The following is a 21,646-nucleotide window of genomic DNA, read 5'->3' on the forward strand; positions in this document are numbered from 1 at the left end:
AAGCCAGCTCTGTGTAATTCTAAGTACAATACCCCTTCAACAGTAATAGATAACATATATTAACTATTGAGGTTAGTGTTTTACATTTATTTATCTCATTTAATCCTCACAATAACCTTATGATGTAGATATTATTACTCTCATTTTAGAGTTGAAGAAATGGAAGGTTAGAGATTACACCATGCATATATTGGGGGCAGATGGGGTGGATGAGTTCTCCTACATAGAAGGTTCAATGCCCATGGAGATAGCTGGAGATTATTTCTGAGAAAATACTAACATTCCTGCCCTTTGATACTCTTTCCCAAGAGAGAACAATGAACTATTCTCTCCTAGTTAGGAGCATTTTTCTCCACTTCTACCAATGACCTGCTTAGCACCATGACAACCGTGCCTAAATTTCCCACCTATCAAATATTAAAAATCTTCAATAGAAGAGAAAGTCCTTAAAAAGTAAAAAACTTGTGACTTCAAAAATGCCCTTCAGGATACCTAGAACTTAGTAAGTGCTCAATCACGTTACCTAATGATCTGTTTGTAAAACATAAAAGGAAATATTTGCAACCATGCCTCGGAATGAGTCCCATTTAAAATCTATGCTTGTCATTGAAAAAAATATATATCTGTGTATATGTCAATCCCAATCTCCCAATTTGTGCACTACTATATATAAAATAGATAACTAATAAGAATCTACTGTAGAGCACAGGGAACTCTACTCAATACTCTGTAGTAACTATATGGGAATAGAATCTAAAAAAGAGTGGATATATGTATATGTATAACTGATTCACTTTGCTGTTCAGCAGGAACTAACACAACATTGTAAATCAACTATACTCCAATAAAAATTAATTTTTAAAAATCTGTTGCATTTTCGTTTTTCCACATATCGTGGTTGTGTAGTCATGGAACATAAAGCATCTTTAACTTTGTCTAATTTTAAAGAACTACTTTTCAAAGAAGCAAAAAAATTGCGCTCAGTGAAGTCAAAATCACAAATAGCATTAAAGTCCCTTTTTGCATTTGAATGGATACATTAAAGATAGACAATTCAATTCGTCTCTTTAAGATGACTAGAAACAACAAATTATTGAAGATAGCAGGGATAATAGATCATCTAAAGATTTTTCTTGTGAAATTTTCAGAGAAGAAAGAGCTCATGGGAGAACTTGAAATGAGAGAATACAGAATGTTTGCATAGATGCTAACATGCACATCACATAAAGAACTTTGAATTACCTTATATTTATTATGCTTATTTATACATGTCATCATTGAAAAGCATCAAATCAATATACTTAAGTAATTTTGATCCAAAATAGTTTAAACACAAAAACTCTTAAAGGATTTCATAATATCATATTAGGCTTCTTCAATACATAGTGCTTCAATCCAGAAAAATCTTTTAAAAGCTTTATAGACTAGGGGAGCTTAGTAAATAAAATATACTAGTGAAGTCCTTACCACATGCGTAGAAAGAGAGCAAATACGGAAATAGAAAATCTAGAAAATTACAGAACAGCGAATTCAAGTTAATTACCAAAGATGCAAATTTTCTAAAATATACACAACATTGGACTACCAATTGTTAGGTTTTTTTATTTCACTATCCTATTCCCAAATAACTACAGGCTATGATGCTAACCCAGTTCTTTATAAATAAACTCAAATGTCTCCCTATAAATGCAAAGAGATAACCCTTTAGATAAACATAAAGATGTCTATAGTTTCAAATAATTGTTTTTCACTTGCAGTAGTATGAAAGAGAATGCCACTATGCATTTTCATGCCATTAAAAGGTAAAGAAGAACATTTCAGAATTTTTAAACATTTTGAAAAGGAATTTTTTTCCAATATTATGTACTGTGCAAAATAATGAGGATTACTAAATATATTGGCATTATAAAATAGAAATAGCTGGGCAGTTGATTTTTTTATGTAGTTTATTAGTTTACAATAGATTATAGCATCTACAATTAACCTCAAAATAATTCACATCTTTACTAAAGATGAAAGTTTTTTTGAGTGAATAGTAAAATACGAGTGATATATAAGGGGTCTTAGAGGAGCAAGAAGAGATTCTGAATATAAACAAGCCATCATTCTGGCAAAAGGAAATACAAACAACTAGAATAAAAATAGTTGATGCACAAAAGCCATAATGAGGGGGTAGCTCAAAAAATAACTTCTACTTTGAATGGTTTGGATGAAATACAAATTATCCACAGAAAAGTGTGGACTGGCATAAATGTTTGTACAAAATTATAAGTGTATTTCAAGAAGTATGCAAGAGGCAACCGCCTGCATGATGCACAAGGTCCCGGCAATGCTCTGCTTAAGTGCTACTGCACAGAGTCCAAACCACTGCATTTTAATTACCATGCAGCCTCAGATATATTGCCTTTGATATGGAAATGTTCTTGTTCTCTCATCTTCACATATGGTCTCATGCACAGAAATCTTTATCTGATTCATAAAAAATAAACTAGAATCCAATCTCAACACCTGACCTCAGTGCTTAGAAGTTTTTTACTAAGCATGGTGTCACTATAAAAAGAATGGCTAATATTAGTGTAAAGTTGGATATTTTGAGCAACAATATAAAGGATTTGCAGTTAAGCACTGAATCGATAACTGCTTCTCTGAGGTTTTAGGGTTTCAAGGTCCTTTTTTTGAGACTATCACAGATTTGAGGAAGAACAGACCAGCACCCTTTTTCAGAGGTGAGAAAGTCCATAGTAGATTTAAATGATAATCCATTTTACAACCTCCACCTACACTCTCAATTGATATTTTCACCCAAATTATGACAATGGATATTTAAACCTGAAAAGCTCTATCAAAATCCATAACACAAATTTAAAATTATTTCCAGTTTGACTAAATGTCTAAACAAAACAATTAGCTGAAAAGCTTTTACCCTTTTCCACAGAACAAGGAAAATAAAAACACTCTTCCTATAAATGAATAATGAATATATAATAAGAGAATGATGAAAGTTTCTGATATAACTCTTACCAAAACAATTATTTTCAGATCACAGTTGAAGAACCTCAAGCGAAAATGATATGCTATACATTTAAAATGTGCTTACTACTAATAAAAACTGCTTTTCATAGAGTATACCAGAGTGCCAGTTTGTTTTTGTTTTTGTTTTACTTGAGTATGTTGATAGTCAGAGCATAATCAGTAGAAAATGTGGAGTTAGGATAAAGACATAAAATGTTCAATATATTATTTTTCTTGTTAGGAAAAAAATAATAGGGCAGAGTTATCTTTCTTAAACAAGAAGCAATCCAAATGCAGAGAGAGTCCATTTTCTGCTCTAAAAAGCAATGAATATTTGTTTGTTTTTTTAGCGCGTTTTTATAATAAAATCTGTTCTCATTAAATCTCATGTACCCACATAACTTGATAATTCTGAAATAACCTAGATTAACTTTTTTAAAAAACCGTAATATGACCCATCTAACCTCATGACAGCAGATAATACATCCCATCTGCAAATCATCTTGCTGAATGTTATCTGTGTTTTATCATTTCTAGTACCTGTCTGTGCCTGATATGGTACTCTCAGGCACATTAGCTTGATGGAATGTTTCACTTGACTTCAAAAACACCAATTGATATATATGCACCCCTAAACTATATTTAAACAAATAGTTCTTAGATCAACCAAAATTTTAGTTGTACTCTACTATACTTTTATAGAATGCTGTTTGTAAATAGTGAAAAGGTATATATGAATTCTCTCACTAACAAGAGAATTCTTTCAAACTTAGAGATATATAACCTAACAATATTGAAAAGTATAGAAAATATTAAAAGTAACGGTTAAAGCCAGTGTATATTAAACTTTGTTAAAATTCATTTATTCCAGTACCTAGTGTACTAATTGAAAGAGGATTATTTAAAATGTCACTAGTTTCCTTAATATAAGATGGATATGTGTAAAATTTCATCAATGACCAATAACCCAATAATTCCTAAAAGAAGTCAAATAGAAACAGACATAAAATCTCAATAATGCCACCAAAATTTATCATTTATGTATTTAAAGTAATATATCTTAAAGCCTTATAAGAGAAAGATTTGCTAGATATGTTAACATATTTCAAATATGTGCTTTTCCCTTACTAAGAAAAATATCTGTTGCTTTCTACTACTAATGAAAAAATGTTCAGCAGACAATATTCCTACTGAATGGCATTTCTTCTAGATATTCAGTTACTGATTCCATTATAGAATCAACTTAAGGTATAGATATTGATACTGCTTTATTAATTTTTTTACATTTATCTTCCTTTATAGTATAAGGTTGAGCATTGTACTTACACAATATACTATTATAGGAGTTTGTATCATGCTCCATAATAATAAGCTCGTAAATGTTTTTTGCATTTTAAAAAAAACATATACACCAAGAGAAAGTTCCTTCTTATTACTTCCAAAATAAAAATTAAGAGCAACAATAAATATGATAAACAATAAACAAAGACTATTTAGTTTTGCCACTATAAATAAAGGAATATGGTGGGAGAGCAGAGGAAAAAGGAGGTGTTGGTGGTACATGAGAAAAGCAACAGAAGATATTAGCTTGCCTAAGGAATTAATGACCTACCACTTGTCTGGATCCTGGTTACTTACTGCCTTTAGTCATAAACTAGATCTAATATGTGTAGTGCACACTTACTTGCTTTCAGAGTCTAAAGTATTTTTTTTTTTTTGGTTGGTGGTTGTTGTTCTTGTCTTAGACAGGGACAATCTCTCTTGATTTATGAGGATTTCAAAAATGTAGGAGAAAAAAATTTACATGTCATTTGGCCTACTGCCCATGCACTCACATATGTGTATTCAGGCAGATACACTCAAATATATATAGATAATATATTTATGGTCTGGTACAGTAAAAAAAAAATTCAGTCATAACTTTCCCCCTACTATAATAAGAGGAAATATTTCATTGATTCAATAAAAAGCAAATGCAACTAAATAAACCGTGTCCCCACCTCGCATCAGAAAGGTACATTCTTGCTGCCATAGACAAGCTAATCTTATCCCACTAAATTTGTGGAAAGTTTAAGATGTTTGCTTGTTTGTTTTAAAATAAAGAGAATCTTCTAGTAGGTATCAGGAATATCTGAGTGGCCTAGAAACAAGGGAAGAAGGGAGACTGATGAAAGTGCCTAATGCTGAGTATTGAATTCCATGGTGACTGCACAGGGTGACAGAGGGAAGGTCATGTTCATGACTGCGGAAATCTGGTCTCTGCCAGAGAGTGCAGGCTAAAGCTGACCTGAAGCTGGGGTCTGGGAAGCTAGGTAGGAAACTCAAGCACCAATCTGGGTACGGACAGAGAGGACAAGGCACTGCTCCTAAAAACCCCAGGCTGAACAAGAGTAAGACAGGGAAAGACAGCAGATACTTCCAGGTTCACCCCACAGTGAACACGAGCAGCCCCAAGTGGCTAGGCCTGGAGGGGGAAAACAAGCGGCAGTCAGGGCACAGACAGTAATTTGCTGAGACCTCTGGGGTGGGTGTGCGAGGGAGCACAGAGACAGGTGAACAGGCCAACTAGAAGCTGAAACCCCTACCCCAGCCAGGATACAATGCCAAGTCTGGGCTAGTTCTACTGGGTTAGTGCAGACAGAAGGGCACTAGCAGCCCTCCCCCATGGGCGGGGTGTGGAGAGTAGTATAGTGCCAGATTTCCTCTGCATCCCCTTTCCTCATTCAGTCTGCACCCTGCCTCTGGTGTCCGGTTTGCCCATCTAACCAGTAGTCCGCCCTCAACCGAAAAATAAAGGACAAACAGGAAGAGAAGGGGGAAAAAAGAGAGAAAAATCAAAGACAAGGCTACATTGTCACAGTCTTCCCTCTTGCCAGGGCCTCCCAAAGGCTGTCCTGGCTGGTTCGGCCCTCCCTCAGGAATCCTGTAGCCTGGAACGGTGCTGAGTGGACCAGGTCCGCCAAGCCCGTGCCTATGGGCCTCCGGGACGAGGTGCTGAGTGCGCAGGCTAATTATACATGTGGCATTTGGGCAGCCGACTGTCCAGTGACACCTTACCTTATGAGGAAACGTCAACCCCAGCAACTGTTCAAAACAAAATGCCATCGTGGGATCAGCTTCGCCGGCTCTTGGCCGGTTCGGGATTGCTTTTCCCACAGACTCAAGCACTTAGCGCAAGAATGTGGCCTGGGGAGGCTAGTCGTGAGCGGGCGGACGAGGTGGGGGGGAGGACAGGCGAGGCGGTCCTTGCCAGGTGTCCATCCTGTCCCCCCTCGCCATGGATCAGCTCTCGGACCGACCACTTGACCTTTTTATTCACCAAACCCACCTCCTAGAAATAGATTGGGCGGGGCTGTGTCTGTTCTCCTCGAGACCCGGGGAGAAACCTGGGCATGTGACTAAACAGGGCAGAAGGGAGGAGACCCTAGGGAGGCAGGGAGAGGGGGCACTCTCACATCCCGACTCCACTGGGTTGTTGGCTGGGCCGCCCGGCCAGGGCCAAAAGCCCAGCCGCAAGAGTGCGCGCCGGGGTCAAGCGCCCCGGACATGGACGTCATCGAGCGCCCCATTGACAGTGCGACGGGAGGTCCGGAGCCCAGGCCAGTTTGCCGCAGCAACGGCTGTGGGCCATCTCGAGACCGAAACTTCAAGCTTGGCCCTCAGAGGAGGTCACACACACAGAAGGAGCCGGGGACAGCCCATCTCTCTAACATCCCAGCCCCGCCAGCAAAGTCGAAGACTTATTTTTAGTCCCCAAATAGGGGCAGCATTCAATATCTGGTATCTGGCCATTCATACAATCAAACGTTTTCAAACTTGGTCAGCCTAAGAGAGCTTTAAAAAAATTTTTTTAAAAACCCAAAAAACTCAAAAGACGCCAGCAACAACCACCTTTTATCTGTTCCAAACACACCGATTCTCTTTTTATCTTAAAGCTCCGCGGAGCGCCCGGGACACAGCCCGGGAAACGGAGATAATCTGTCCTCCGCAGCCCCTCTCTTGGTGCCCGAGCAACCCCGGCAACCTTTGCACAAGCCCCTTCCCTTTTCTGACCGGCCCTTTAAGGGAGAAGAAAGCAGCTCCCTCTGGGAGCCGTCAGGCTCGGGCTGGGCCCCGGGCGGGTGGCAGCACCGCCCCTGGGCCTGGGCCGAGCCCCAGAGCGGCGGATCTCTGCCGGTCTGCGGGGAGGACAACGGGCGGCGGGGCCCCGGCAGGGCGCCGAGAGAGACTGGGGCCGCCGGCGGGGCTCAGGGACGCGGAGAGCGGAAGAAACGTGCGGGCGGCTGTGCGTCTGCCGCGAGGACTCCGAGGCCGAGCCCGCTCCGGGAAGGGCTGGGCGGGCCCTCACACACACCCCCGCCGACCCGGCACCACCGCCCGAGAGTCCGGGGAAAGAGGGCCACGGATTAGCGCTTGGGTTTCGGATTGTCTTGGAGTTCGGTTTGCTTATTCCTAAAAAGATCATAAAAAGTCACGTCCAAAAATGAGGGGTGGGGGAAGAAAGGAGAGAGCGCAGGGAACTGGAGGCAACTCGCGCAGGGTCCCGGGAAAGTTGCGGCGGAGCGGTGTTGGGGTGAGGGTGGGAGGAGGGAGCATACGGCTTTTCTAGCTACCCGGGTTTCCTTTATGAGCTCCTCCCGGTAAACTTCACCCGGGCGGAGAGTGCGGCGGAGATCCTCGACTCTTGCCCGCCCTCGGCCAGCGTCAACCCCACAAATAGCCAAAGTTTCCAAACCAAAATGGGGGTGGGGTGGGGTGGGGTGGGGTGGGGTGGGGGTAGCGTTAGGAAGCCCAGAAACCCAGCAGGTCCTCCCGACCTCCCGCACCCCGAGCCTGGCTAACACTGAAGCACTCCGGAAAACTGCGGCATCGCAGTCAGTCACACGGCGAATCAACCCAACACTTTTCAAGAAAACAAAATATTCGCTGGGAAACTTACTTTGCATTTAGTCTCTATTCTTTGGGGGTATGCGGTTTAGGTCGGCTCGTAAGGGAAGCTCGTTTTGTCCAGGTTGGATATTGTCTACTTATGGATCAGCCCTTGGGTGAGGGTTTATTTTAATTTATGGCTTATGCATTCTTTTAAGGTCGATTTACATGACCTCCGGCTACAACTAAGACAGCCGAGGAGGGCACTCCAGTCGTCAGTCGGCCAAACCCACAATTAAAACAGCCCTCCCCCTAGTCTTGGTGTGACTAGGACTCTCCCCGGGTAGGCTGGCTGCCTGCTTTTCTTTTTTCTCTCTCTTCTTTCGTCACTTCTCTGTTTTTTCCTTCTTTCTTTCTTTTTGTCTTTCTTTTTGAATATCACGAAATAAGATGTGATATCAGTTTGAAAGTTTCGGTATAACTTTCTCCAGACCCAAGCCTGCAGCGATAAAGAGAGATACAGCGCTCACAAAGCCCTCAGGATGCTGCCCTCTTGTGGGCACAAAGGGCCTTTCCACCCAGCGGTCCCATCTGAGCCCTCACAGAGCACACACGCATATACTTACACACAGAGAGAGAGAGAGACAGAGAGAGAGAGAACACTACACACGCAGGCATACGAGCTTCCTCCATCACACACTTGGCTCAAACTTCAATGAAATACCTACCTCAAACTTCACGGAGACTTGAGAATTCATTCTCTAAGCCACCTGACTTCTTTTTCATATCATTCCCAGTTACATAGATTAGAATATCTATACGGGGAGACGGAGGAGGAGGAATAAGGTGGGCTGAGAGGGCGGACAGATTTCCGGACGAATACTTAGGATGGCGATAACAGCTTTCTGTTGTCAAAGGTTGCGTTGTCTTTCTCTCCTGCCCTTTTTGCCTTAGTGTCCCACGCACAGTTATCTACGGCTACAACATGTGTTTTCTCCGAGTGGATTTTGGGGACAGGGGGGTGGCAAGAAAACCAGAAACCCGCCACGCAGATCTGTCACCGCCTCCGGAACAAGGCACAACTCTCCGAGAGGGGGACGCATCCTGGGGATACGCGCGTCCACCAGCGAGCGGCTGACGCTCGGGCCCCTTTCTCAGTCGCTACTCTCCCCCCCCCTTTCTGCGTCGGCCCCACTCAGCGCCCTCCTCCCGCTCCTCCTCCCCCCTCTCCCCTCCCCAGCCAAGTACGGAAACCCGCCCCGGCTGGGCAGCCGTGGCTCCCGGCAACCCGCGCCCTCGCCGGGCTCCGCGCGCTCAATTCTTGTACTACCCCAATCCCTCAGTCCCGGCTCGGTGAAACTAACCCTGAAGCTGCCCGGAAGGGCAGGAGCGGAAGGCGCTGGGAGCCGGCGGCCGGGCCCGGGGTTCCTGCCCCTGCCCTCTCCTGCTCCCCAACAGGTAGCTCACAAATGGGCCGCGCGCTCTCGCTCTGCCTCCCTCGCTCTCTAGATCGCTCGCTCCGTCCCGGTTACCTGGGCGGGCTCCAGGATGGTACCGCACGGGAGGGTTCCTTGTGCGCTGCGCCGCGGGAGTAAATGGCATTAAAGAAAAAAGGGAAAGATACAAATTAAAAAAATTAAGGAAGGGGAGTCGTTGCTGGGTCAATTAGCACAGCCCGGGGAGCAAGAGAGCAAAGCCCCCCAGCGCCGCGGCCGGCGCAGCCCGTTAACTCAAGTCGGCGGGGGTGTCCCGCCCCGGGCGGGGGGAACGCTGACCGGCAGAAGTTTGCCGCCGGGGTGCCGGGAGGTGCGCGCAGAGCGGGGTGACTAGGGGCTTCCCCCTTGAAACAAGTGAAGGCGATGGTTAGTGCTGTCAATCTTGGCAATCAGTGTGAGCGGCCATGTCGTAAGTATTCAAAGCATTTCCCGTCGTGCAACATCAGAAAGTGAGTGGCCAGGGCATTGATCTGAGCGAGGGAGAGGAGGCAGGGCTCCCCTCCCAGACAACACAGGCAAGATGAGACAAGAGGCGAGGGAGGCAGCGAGCCAGGCAGGGAAGCTGGGAGGGAGGGGGGAGGGCCAGGGGAAGAAGAAGGAGGGGAGAGCGGGAGGCAAAGGAGAGACAGCCGGAGACAGGGCAGAGACCGGCAAGAGCGGAGGTTGGAACTGGAGAAAGCGCCTGAGAAGAGAGAGTGAAGCGACTAGTAGGAGAGAAATGGAAGACGACAAAGAAAAGGGAGAGTTGAGGTTAGAGGGGAATGGTGACAAGTATTAGGTGGAGAGAAATAGGCTGAGGAATAAAGGACCCAAGGAGTGCTGTTAGGGCTGGGGCTGTTGGATGGAGGAGTCTAGACGAAGGCAAACCGAAGTGGGGAAAACGTAGACAACTGGGGAGAAAGAAAGGAGCGAACTGGAGAAAAAGAGGAAAGAAAGTGGGAGAGGAAATGTAGGGATGGTAGTCTGTGCGTTGAAAAAGTTATATGACAGAGGACGAATGGGCTGAATGTTAAGAAGTATTGAGATACAGAACTGGACCACAGAAGTGAGTCAAGGCAGATACAGAGAAGGGGAAGAACAGGGGCTGAAGCAGACCAAGAAGAAGGAAAGAAGGGTGAATATTAGGGTGAATAATGAGGATGAAGAAAAATGGAAAAGAGAAGTAATCAAAAGAGAGTAAAGAAAGAGATGCAGGAAACAGAGATAATGAAAACACATGGGTTAATAGGATCTCAGTAAATAGGGGAAGAGGAACTTATTTTAAAAGATGGAGGAGGAGCAATTGAAAGAAAAAAGAAAAAGCAACTGATACAGGAGTTGTTAAGATGATATACATCTTAATATATGTAGGTGGCAATATTCTGGAGGCCATGAAGATTATGGAGTTTATGGGTTAAAATTATTATGAATAACAAGATATGTACAAACTACCAAAGAAAAAATGATTATACCTTTACAACAACAAATTAAATAGTTCCACATTTATTATATGGATAAGTTTGTGTTACACAGAATTGGGTAGGTGATATATGTGTATTACCTCAACTTTGCAGAGGAAAAGATCTGGAGAAACAATTTCAAGATGGGTGGCTGGGAAGTTGTAGAAGATGAAAAGAGTTTCAGTCACCCAGGATAGCATTTTGCAAAAACATGTAAGTCAGATATAGAAAATTATGTTTAAACCCCCCCCCCCCAAAAAAACCTACACAAATTAAAAATTCTCTTTGATGCATGTGTAGGGTAGATAAAAGATTTGAAGGGTATAGAGTGGCCTAAAGGAGCAGAGACCTGGAATTTTATCTCAGTGCAAAAATCCTGGGGGACTGGGAGGGGAGAGAATAATCGTGATGTCAGGTAGTAGATAGAGATGCAGAGTAAAAGAGTCAGATGAGAACACTAGCTTTGACAACAGCAGACACAGAGCTAACTAGCGGCCAATGTGCACGAGGTGAGGTTAGCCTGCCATAAACCAGGCCCAAAGAAATAGATTTGAGAAACTGAGGTCAGTGGAGAGTCCAAATTACATCAAGATTAAAAGTTAGGAGAGAGATTCTGACATTATCAGCATAAACCTGCAGAGGTCTGTGGAGGTGAGGTCCTTGCTATGTAGAAACTGATATGAGATGGCCACGTTGAGGCATTTCATAAACAGGGAATCTGTGAAAGAAGATATGGACCAGGAGAAAGGAGTCAGGAATTATGGCTAGAAAAATCAGAAAATTAATGGCAATCTAAAGTTGCCAATTCAAGGAAGACCTCCCACAGATTAAGTGATAAAAGATACGGGGGAGAAAGCCTCATCTTTGTTCCACTAACTTTGAAGAAAATGGAGAGAGTACGCAAGCACAGAAGATGGAACAAGATGAGATGTCTGTTAGTCATATATTGGCTTCTTAAAGTACACTCCATGTTTGGTTTCATATGAACTCCAGACAAGAGAAGGAAAAGGATAGAAGTAAGGGTGAGGATGAGCATCTTGGATTAGTGGGGCAGAAGGAATAGCCCTGTGCTTCTACCCCAATAGGAAAGATGATGCTTGAGGATTGGAAGCTTGAAGACTGCAAGTTAAAATGACTTGATGACTGCTGGCTGAGAGGAGAGCTAGTCCCTAACCAGAAACCTTGTGTCCCTTTCACCCACAGAGACTTTCAGGACTGGAAAACCTGCCTCGAGAGGCCAGAACCTAGAGTCCAGTGAAAAGAATGCCTGGCACTTTTCCTGCCAGCTCCTTCAGACCTGGCTCCCAGAACTCCCAGGAGTGCCCCTTGACCTCAGAGGCCCAAGAGGCAAACCCAGACCCGTGTTTCTACCCTAGACAAGGGTCAAATCTTTTCTGGGTTTTGATTTTGTTTTTGTTTTATTTTGTTTTTGTGCATGAGTATGGCCTGGCCCAGCGCTCTGTTCCAGAGCCTCTCACTGGCCCTGGAACTCAACCACAGGGGGCTAAAAATCTCTCAAAAGCCTAAAGAGGTCAAAATCGAATGAGCTGTCCTAAATGCCTGCAGAGTTAGGGCAGAGAGAAGAGGGGGTAATTTAAGTCCCAAAGCTTGAATCCTCAGGGTAGAGCCACCGAGGGAGGTGAAACATCCAGGACGGAAACACTGGGGTGCGACTTGGGTTCCTCAAAGTTGCTGCAATAAGTTTGGCTTTGCAAGTACCAGCACATCCGTCTCTTTAAATCACCCAGCACTCGGAAACCTGGGGGTTAAGACTGACCCCGCCGACCAGGTGCAGGCCGCTGGCGGAAGAAAAAAAAAAAAAAAAAGCGACATTATCAAGATCTCCAGCGTCCAAGGCCCTCATACTGGGCCGCGATGGACCTCCGGAGAAGGAGCGGCAGAAATCCTCTTTAGATTTTGTCTAATAAACTGACACGAAAGTAGATTGATAAGGCGGAACCCCGAGCCAATCACAACAGTAATCCCTAAAGGAAAGAAACTAAAGTTTGGGGTCTCGGTGCCGCACTTCAGGCTATGCCTGGGTTGACACGTGGCCCTTGGGGGCGGGGGTGAGCCCTAAGGGTTTCCTTTCAAGCCTCAGGCGCCGCAGTACAGAGCAGAGGGCAAGGCAGAGAGCGCTGCAGCGTGCTGAAGCGCCGGGCTCTCCACCTGGGCTGCCCTGGCCTTCGGGCTCCAGGAAGTCCCGAAAGGAGCGGAGGACACTCAGGCACCGTTGCCAGATCCCGGCACACTAGGGCTCACTTTCCCTGGGGCTCGGAGCCCCGCGCGGCGCAAGAACCCCGAGCGCCTAGCACAGGGAACCAGGGAGGGAAGGAGGGGCGAGCCGGTGGGAGCAGACTTACCTGCTCGCAGCTGTTGCTGCCTCCGTGCTGTCCGGGTGTCCCTGCGCACGACAACCGGCAAAGGCAACTCGCCTTTGCCAAGTTTGGCCTCGCACCTCCAGAGAAGAGGCGCGAACCGGCAAAGGAAAGGCGCGCTCGGTTCCTGGAGAGAGGTCCCCCTGAACTTGGGAAGGGCAACGCAATGAATTCTGCTCGAGAAGTTAATATTTAAAGCACCCACGCAAAAATCATAACGACTGTTAAAACCTCGTATTCTCTCCTTGAAAGTCTCCTTACACCAGCCGGGAGGACAATTCAGATCTACATGACTTCATCTTAAGGTCTCTAACTTCTTTCAGGAAGGGCTTTATAGGTACTGTATAAAGTACAAATATAAATGTTTTTACCTCAAAAACACAGGGAATGAGAACTTTTACTGAAACGAAGAATAAGTGAAAGAGTACAAAAAGCCAAAAAGGAAAAAGTTGAAAACTTTAATTACGGCCCGGAGAAAAGTTTTAGCGATTGATTTCCTTAAACAGGAATAACAAACACACCAACGCTCCAGCAGCCCATCGCACTTCATTTAAGTTTGGTGTAACCAAATAACCCGAACTCCCAAATAACAGTGCCCTTGGGACTCTGCCTCAAAGAGGTCGGAACTCGTGTTTCAACAACAAAAGCAAAAAACAAACTGTGAATAATGCTCTGCGTTCTTTAAGATGTCATTTTGCAAAAGGACCAGGCATTGTCCCTGGACTTTAAATGGACAGAGAACAACATTAAATTTCATTTGAATCTGCGCGTCATCCTGTTGGGAAGACCACAGCGGTAGCGACAGTAGCAGCTGCAGCACCGCCACCAAGGAGGTGGGGAAAAGTGGTAAAAATGCATGAACTTTTTTCAAAGAAAAATAAAGATAAATCAGAAATAAGTTTTACAGACATGTCTTTCCTGGCTTAGGAAAGTTAATTTTTAAATGTTCTTCTGCTGTCTAAGGTGCAAAGCCGAGTCTAGGGGAGTGCGTGGCTGGAATCTGCATGCTGATAAGAGAAGGCTGATGTACTTACAGTGACAGAGGGCAGGCTGCGGGAGAAAAGCTGTTTGTGTTAGCCTGCGAGTTACCCAGGGCTGCAGTGAGAGCAGAAGGGAGGAGTGGGAGTGCCAGTCTGCGTACACCTTCACCGCGTCTCATTACATCTGCCAGCCTCTCTCTCCCTCTCTCTTTCATTTCCACATTCCCTTTGTTCCTGAAAAAAAAATCTACACGTCACATCAGAGTCCCCAGATGCAGTCTACACCAAAGAAAAAAAATGAATAATTCAATCAAACTGTGCATAGTCTCTAAGGCAATAAATCTATTGCACTTAAAGAAACGAAGGGTAATTACCACCATGGAATTAGAATAAGGCCAAAGACCCGAGATGTCGTTAAGTCTCTGGCTAAACTCCCCGGTCAAATAAAGTTCCATTTATTTAATCCTTTTGACATCTCAAATGGAAAGTCAGAGAAAGATTTTAACTTGTTTTAGAAGGATATTCACTTATCTTTAAACACATTTTAGAAGGGGGAAAAAAGAAGGAGAGAAAAAGCCTCGGGCGTACTACCCTGCTGAAAAGGCTCCCAAAGGCAGCAGCATAGAGCGGGCACAAACACGAACCAAGACAATGTGTCCGTGGAGCCTGTCCAGGGTCAGTTTTTCTGCCACTCCACCCTCCTCCACTCCTCTCTAATTAGACGAGGATCTCTCTCCACTCTCACCGGCCACCGAAGCTCGACTTGAGAGCAGCTGGAATCTGGGAACCTTACCTGCAGCACCAGGACCTAAGAGAAATCGCGCTTCCCTTCCACCAACACCCCATGCCATCCCCATGCACTCTTCCAAGTCCCGTAATCATCTACTTCTTCCATCTGCCTAAAAGAAACTGTAAACGGGATTTTTCCCCCCATGATTGAATGGAAGCTCTGTACTGTACCGACTTCTGGATTTGCCCCGGGTTGAGTTTAGGGAATGTCTGGAAAGAAAAAAGGGAGGAAAAAAGGAGGGGGGCAGCTCAAGCCTTGTCCAAGTTAGTCATAAGGCTGTATTAGGCAGGAAAGAGCCTACGGGAGAAACAGCTGGGATGCACACTGGCTATGGAAATCTCAGTTCTAGGAACCGTGTCCTTTCGTCCCGGAGGTAAGATTATGTGACTGTAGCACGTTTATTCTTTTGCTGTCTGTGTGTCTCTCTTCCCCACCGGCTGGGACCTCTTCCAATCGGGTCAGCCGGCATGCACCCTGGAGAAGGACACAGCACATAGGACTTTATTTTCCAGGTCTCTCCACTCATAAATCGTGGGTGTCATTGAAACGAGATTAGAAAATCTTTTACCGCTGGCGGCAGCCACCAGACCCTCTGTCCCTCTGCTGGTTGCACACTGGTCGCGGTATCTCGGGCTGCAGAGCAGTCCGGAAGACCTAGCCCGCCGGGTCGCCTGGCCTGAGGGCTCAGGTGATGCGGGGGAGAACCTCGGCGTCTCAAATGGGTTCCTTGGAGAGTTCCCGCTCTATCACCACCTCCCGCCGCCTCCGCGCGCGCGGTCGCACACACTTACAGACACACACATTGACACATACACATTCTGCCATTCTGGCCGAACTCCTCATCTAAACTCAAGTCCCTTTAACAGTCAATTGAGCCCGCTTGAGAGCAGCGGGAAAACTAGGATGATACGTGGATGAACCGCAAGGGTGCCAACCATCCGGCTTGGCCTAGCTTTGTTTACGTGCCTAAGTCGCCACCTAGAGGTCGAGCGGAAGACTGCGCCCGGCTCCCGGAGGTCGACACCAACCCGGATGACACCGGCCCCGCAGCCTTGGCGACCTCCGGGGACCGCTTTAAAGGGAAGCTAAGGGAGGGCACCTCTCGAGCGGACGGTCTGAGCAAGGCAAGGCCTGCCCTCCGCGACCCGGGCTGAGAAGAGTAAGGGCTAAAACTGCCCGTTAGCTGAAACCAGTAACAGGGAACCGAACGAAGGAACACTCTCCCAGCAAAGTACAAAGCCCCGGGCCAGTCTGCAGCTGCGAGGCAGGCGCTGCAGCCCTGGAACTTCAAGCACTAACTCCCAGGGCAGTAGCGGTGGGGCGGGGGGGGGGGGGGGGGTTGGGAGTGGAGGCAGCTTCGGAGCGGCATAGCAGTCGTTCCGGTCCTGTGTGAGGACCGAGCTCCCTTTTGCAGCGACCTCGGCTCAGCTCGGACTTCGTACTCCCCGGTGCGCCTCTCCCGCTTGCTCTCTACCCTCGGGGCCGGAGACAAAGGGACTCAAGGACGCGGCTAGACCCGAGGTCACTAGCAGGGGAATTCCGGAATAGAACTACAGGCAGGAGAGGGATGTGCTCAGGCAACCTGGCCGCCTGCCGCGACGGCTGGACACTTAGCTCTATAGTCGCCCGTTTCTCAGGAAAACAGTCCTTCTGACTGTCTAACAATGGATTCGGTAAAATAATAATGATTGTTATTTATATCAGCGATTTTCAACTTTACCACCCGTACCTCTATTGAAACCCTTTTTTCCGCAAACCGTTCCTCCTGCATTCACGTCTTGCATTATAAGAATACCAGGCTTAAGAATACCCTAGCTAAATTCTGAAATAACTTGTGGTTGTTCTTTGTTATGCCTGGACACTGCCTCCAAGGCTTGGGGACGTCTGCAAGGCCACTCCAAGTCCATCCTTCTCTGTGAACTGTGCCCCAAAGATGCCTCGGAAATTTCCCTGCTACCTGGGTGCATAGACATTGTTTAATTGTAACGTTTTACAAAAGGAGAAGAAGAATTTTGTTTATCTCCACGAAAAGGACACTCAGGAACTGACTTGTGCTATATGAGGCTGTAAATCACTCCTTGCTAACTCCAACTGGGGCTTTTCAGTAGTTTGGTCAGAAAAATAATAATAGAAATATATTTTATAAAGAGAACCACAGCAACCTAATGCTAATGAGGGACAAAAGGAAATGTGTTTTTCAAAGAGAAGCAACAGGCCCCCAAGCCTGACCCAATTCTGCTGTTTCGTGCCACAGCCTAGCAAATTAACATTGGATCGCTCCTCCACTCGTGTGGAAAGCTGAGTGTTATTGAACACAGCACTGAATTTTCCCAGGGAATCCCAATTATAGAAACACCTGTGCTAAGTAATGCTATTTTAATCCACTATGAAAACCTTAAGTATGTAATAGCCTTCAAATCATCTCATTTCTTAGTCACAGTGGGGTGGGCCAACCTCATGGAAGAATTGCCCCCAGAGCCTTATCTCAGAGGGTTTTACCTTGGTTTTACCATACATAATCCTGGCAGTTCATCTCTTAAATGGAAGGGATATATACATGAAGTCTACTGTAACTGGCAGAAACTAAGCCTGGGTAGAAACCTCAAAAAGAAAAATCAGATCAAAGGCCAATGACTAGGAAACTGGAACACATGGCACATATGCAGTCAGGCACCAATTCCGTGATCTTTAAATCAAATCCTAACAACATACAAGAAGTTGTCACTATTCAGTATATACACTTCAGTTTACTATAAATAGAATATCAATGGCAAAATATAGCGAAATAAAACCACCATAAGAAGGAATGTGGTAGAAACCAGAAAATTATAAACCTCTACCAATTCCCCCCAAAAATATACATCAGACCTAATATTTTAAAATGCCATACCTAATATTTTGGAAATACTTTATGAAAAAGATTATTTAAGTAATGACTGTTTTATAGCTTAAGGCTGCCAAAACTAATGCCACTAAAAGATCCATATGAAAAGTGAAATTTTTATCAGTCATCCAAACGTTTGTCTTACAATGATACATAGAATTATTTTTCTAACTAAAAGTGATCTAGATAATTATATAGGTAGGCATGAAACTTACAAAAACCACAGAAAGGAAAAATATGATAAAGAATAATCATATGACATAGAGTAGTGATAGGATGATTCACCACAGAAATAAACTTTATTCACTAAAATTCAATGTATCCCACATGATAGCATCCTTCTGAGATAACGTGTCACCTTTTCATCATCAAGTAATATTGTTAAAGCATTTGCATTCCTTCATGTGTGCCACTCTCTGTTTAAAGAAACATTTACCTCTTCCCAAATCTGAGGTTTACAATTCACTAAGATGACTACCACTCCATTCATTACACATTTAGCCACACTAGAAACATTTGCTAAATCATATAGATCCATTTCAGTGCCTAATAAAAGACAAGCAATGGATACAAAAATAATGCTATAAAACTGCTCACTATAAATATCAAACAATAAAATAATTTACTAATATTACTAGTCTTTAAAAGTTTGATAATCTACTTTAGAAATTTCATGCTTTATATGTTATGTGTTAGCATTGTTTTAAAAAAACTGAATTTGCCTAAATTATATAATTTTAAAATTTGTTACTTAGAAATCTTTCTTCCAAATCCCAGATTGCTATTTTTAACATTTCTAAATAGAGGATTTCTTCATGTGTGTATTTTTAAATATCACACTTATGTTGAAGACTTTTGCTGTTTTCCAAATTTTTAATTCACATTTAAATATTTATTGAGTACCTAATATGTGCAAAGCAAATAATTTGAAGTGTATTAACTAAGGATCTATCTTTTGCACTTTTCTAACTTAATAAATATTAATTAAAAGTCTACTGTACATATACTGACAAATTTTTTTTTACCAAATATGTCAGCAGAAGTATTCTTCTCAGTAAGTACATTTGATAACTACACATGATGCTAGTTCATTTTATTTGGCATATACTATTTAAGTTACCTCAGATATTTTTATTCACTAACAAACTATCACATTTCTAAAAGCTTTTCTAACTTATCAAAAGGTATCTCTTTAAAAAGCTTTATTTAAAAACAGAATCTATAGTTATAAACTAATTCCAAACAACATATTTTATACATTTTAGTTTTAAATGCGTTCTAAAAGAAACTTTAAAACTTCAAATCGGTCTTTAATGTAATTGCTATGCAAAATTATTCTATAACTTTCTAAGTTTTATGTCTCTAAAATGTATCATAATCGTACATATAAGATAAAGATATTATCTACCTAAAGGCAAACAAATGAAAGCTAAACTATGTCAGTGTTCCAAGTATCTGGATGTTTGGTATTACTTAACTCATTGGATTTTATTGAATTTTTAAGTTTGCATCAAGATGTTTTGCGTTAGGTTTCAATGTTTTATTTTTTAAGTGAGGGGACAGGGAAAGACAACAGGGAAAGACAACAATGTTGAGAATCTGCAACAATGATCATCCTCATGTTAATTCATGTCTGTTTAAGACAAAAATAAGTGAAAAGCTTCACTTAGTCATACTTAAAGTTCTAGAATAGTAGGTTTCTGGAGAAAATATTTAAACTCAAGAGCTCAATACAAAAACTCTTTTAATTATATACAATATGTTATCAACCTACTTTCAAAGTTGATGAAGTTTAGTACTAAACTGAATATTAAGCAAATAAGTGTTAACTATGTTCACTAGAATTAGCATATTTCAGATTATAGTTTATAAATTTTTAAAAGTATCAGCATCATGATATGGTTGCCATAGAAACTGCAACAATATGTCATTTTGATTAATTTTATATGCAGTGACAAGGCCTAGTTCTACATCACTTCAATATAAGTTTGAAAAGCAAAGACTGAAGTATAAATAGTGAGTAGTGAGTTTCCAATTTATACCAGTTTAAAAGCTAATGAAGTACAAACCTTTTAAAAAAGAAAAAGCCACAATGCATTCTAATTGCATGAAAGGATAGCAATTTAATAAAGGTTATAAAGTGTTTTAAAAATGGGTACATTCTGAAAAAAAAAAGTTTTCATTAACAATCAGCTACTTCTCTTAGTATTCCATATTCTTATTACTTAGGTTTATTTATAGGTAACAAAAATTATTGGTTATTACGTATTACTTAATTATTAAATTATGGATGCTCTCTCTGTTCTCAAGAGATGGGTGCATTTGCTTTTACATTATAAATTCAAAACGACTAGAGCAGAATTTTAATATTTTTAAAGTAGTTATTGCAACAGATCCCCTTTTCATTTAGAAGGAAGACACAATGTATTATTGCAAAAGCCTTCTTATTTTATCACTGCCAGAAATACTCCATTGACATTAATGGCTTGATTATTGGAACAGAAAAAGCCTATGAAAATAAAGCATGTATTTCATAAAGAATAAATATGGCAAGAGATTTGGAGCTCTAAATTAATCTGTTCTTTGGCTAACAAATACCTCTTCCTTCTATTTTCTATCAGTGCACATTTCAAAATGGAATATGCCCAAGAAAACTCTGAAAATTATTTGAAAAGGCACACTATATTTAAATCTATATTTATTATGCATCTTTTTTAGGTGTAGTATAGCCTGTGTTGCTAATCATTTCAATGAATTTCTACAAAGCAATGTCCTCAAAATAGCTATAAAAATATTATAATCCTAAAAATAATTTTTAGAAAATAAATGAAGGTAGTATGTGTGTATTTTTTTTCAAATGATAAAGAAACAATCTAAAGAAGAAATGATAAACATATACAACTTATTCTTCCTGATAGGATTAAGAGGATTCCAAAGAAGCTTTTAAATCCCCAGTTTTCCTGACAATTAACAATGAAAAACAGATGTTTACAAAGCTGTTTCGTATGCTGTCTTAAAAGGCGATAAAAGATGGTTTGTGGATAGTAAGAACGAAGAGCCAGATAACTGCTTGCCGGGTGTATATTTAAAAAGCATTTTCATTGGCTCAGTTATTGTTAATGGTGAAAGAAAACACTTTGTGCTGCACATACTGTATGACTGTGACTATAGAAAACTGCCTTCATAAAGTCCTCAAAAACTCTTAAGATGTAATTTACAAAGATAATAATAACACAGAATTATTTCACTTCTCTGAATGCTACACATTTGCATACCAGGACTGTGTACAATATACTCATAATGCACATTCATAATAACAAGGACTTCTTAACACTATAACTACAGCATAAGATCTGTGCATTAGACAATCTATCCTACCAAGTTTTCCTTATGAAAGTGTTAGTCTGAGTAAGCCAGGTGTTAGCTGTCTACACAAGGGAAGACCAACTATATTAACTACTGCATCACCATTGTGAGAAAATATAGTGATAAAACTAAAAATCATGTGACCCTGCAAGGCAATAACAGCATTATCTAGTAATATATTGAAAAATGTCAAATGAATATTTTAAAAGTTGTATGTCATAATCATGGGCCTATATTACAAAAAAACCCACAAAATATAACTGATGTTTAATGTTTAATTGTTTTTGATATATTATTATTTCTTGAACCAAGCACCATGCTAGGCACTTTAAAAAATGTTTAATTTTTTAAATATTAGTTTGGGCATTTTTATTTAGTGAAAATAAATCTTAATAATAAACTTCTTCATGAGGCATTTCTCTCCCGCCTTCA

At 42.4% G+C, this 21,646-nt stretch overlaps 1 protein-coding gene across 12 annotated transcripts in view; it reads right to left on the reverse strand.

Annotated features, from left to right (window-relative positions):
• The window catches only part of SOX6 (SRY-box transcription factor 6), a 621,895-nt gene extending 612,955 nt beyond the window's left edge, over positions 1–8,940 (reverse strand). For 11 of the 12 annotated variants that reach the window (XM_036861767.1, XM_036861768.1, XM_036861764.1 and 8 more), the window contains exon 1: positions 7,952–8,079. The gene's annotated coding sequence lies outside the window, so the exon portion shown is untranslated. Of the gene's footprint in view, positions 1–7,951; positions 8,080–8,609 lie in introns of those variants that run through there. The other variant, XM_036861756.1, reaches the window with a different exon arrangement.
• Positions 8,941–21,646: the final 12,706 nt, after the last annotated feature.

Source organism: Balaenoptera musculus, chromosome 8, assembly GCF_009873245.2.
Source record: "Balaenoptera musculus isolate JJ_BM4_2016_0621 chromosome 8, mBalMus1.pri.v3, whole genome shotgun sequence".
NCBI classification, from domain to species: Eukaryota; Metazoa; Chordata; class Mammalia; order Artiodactyla; family Balaenopteridae; genus Balaenoptera; species Balaenoptera musculus.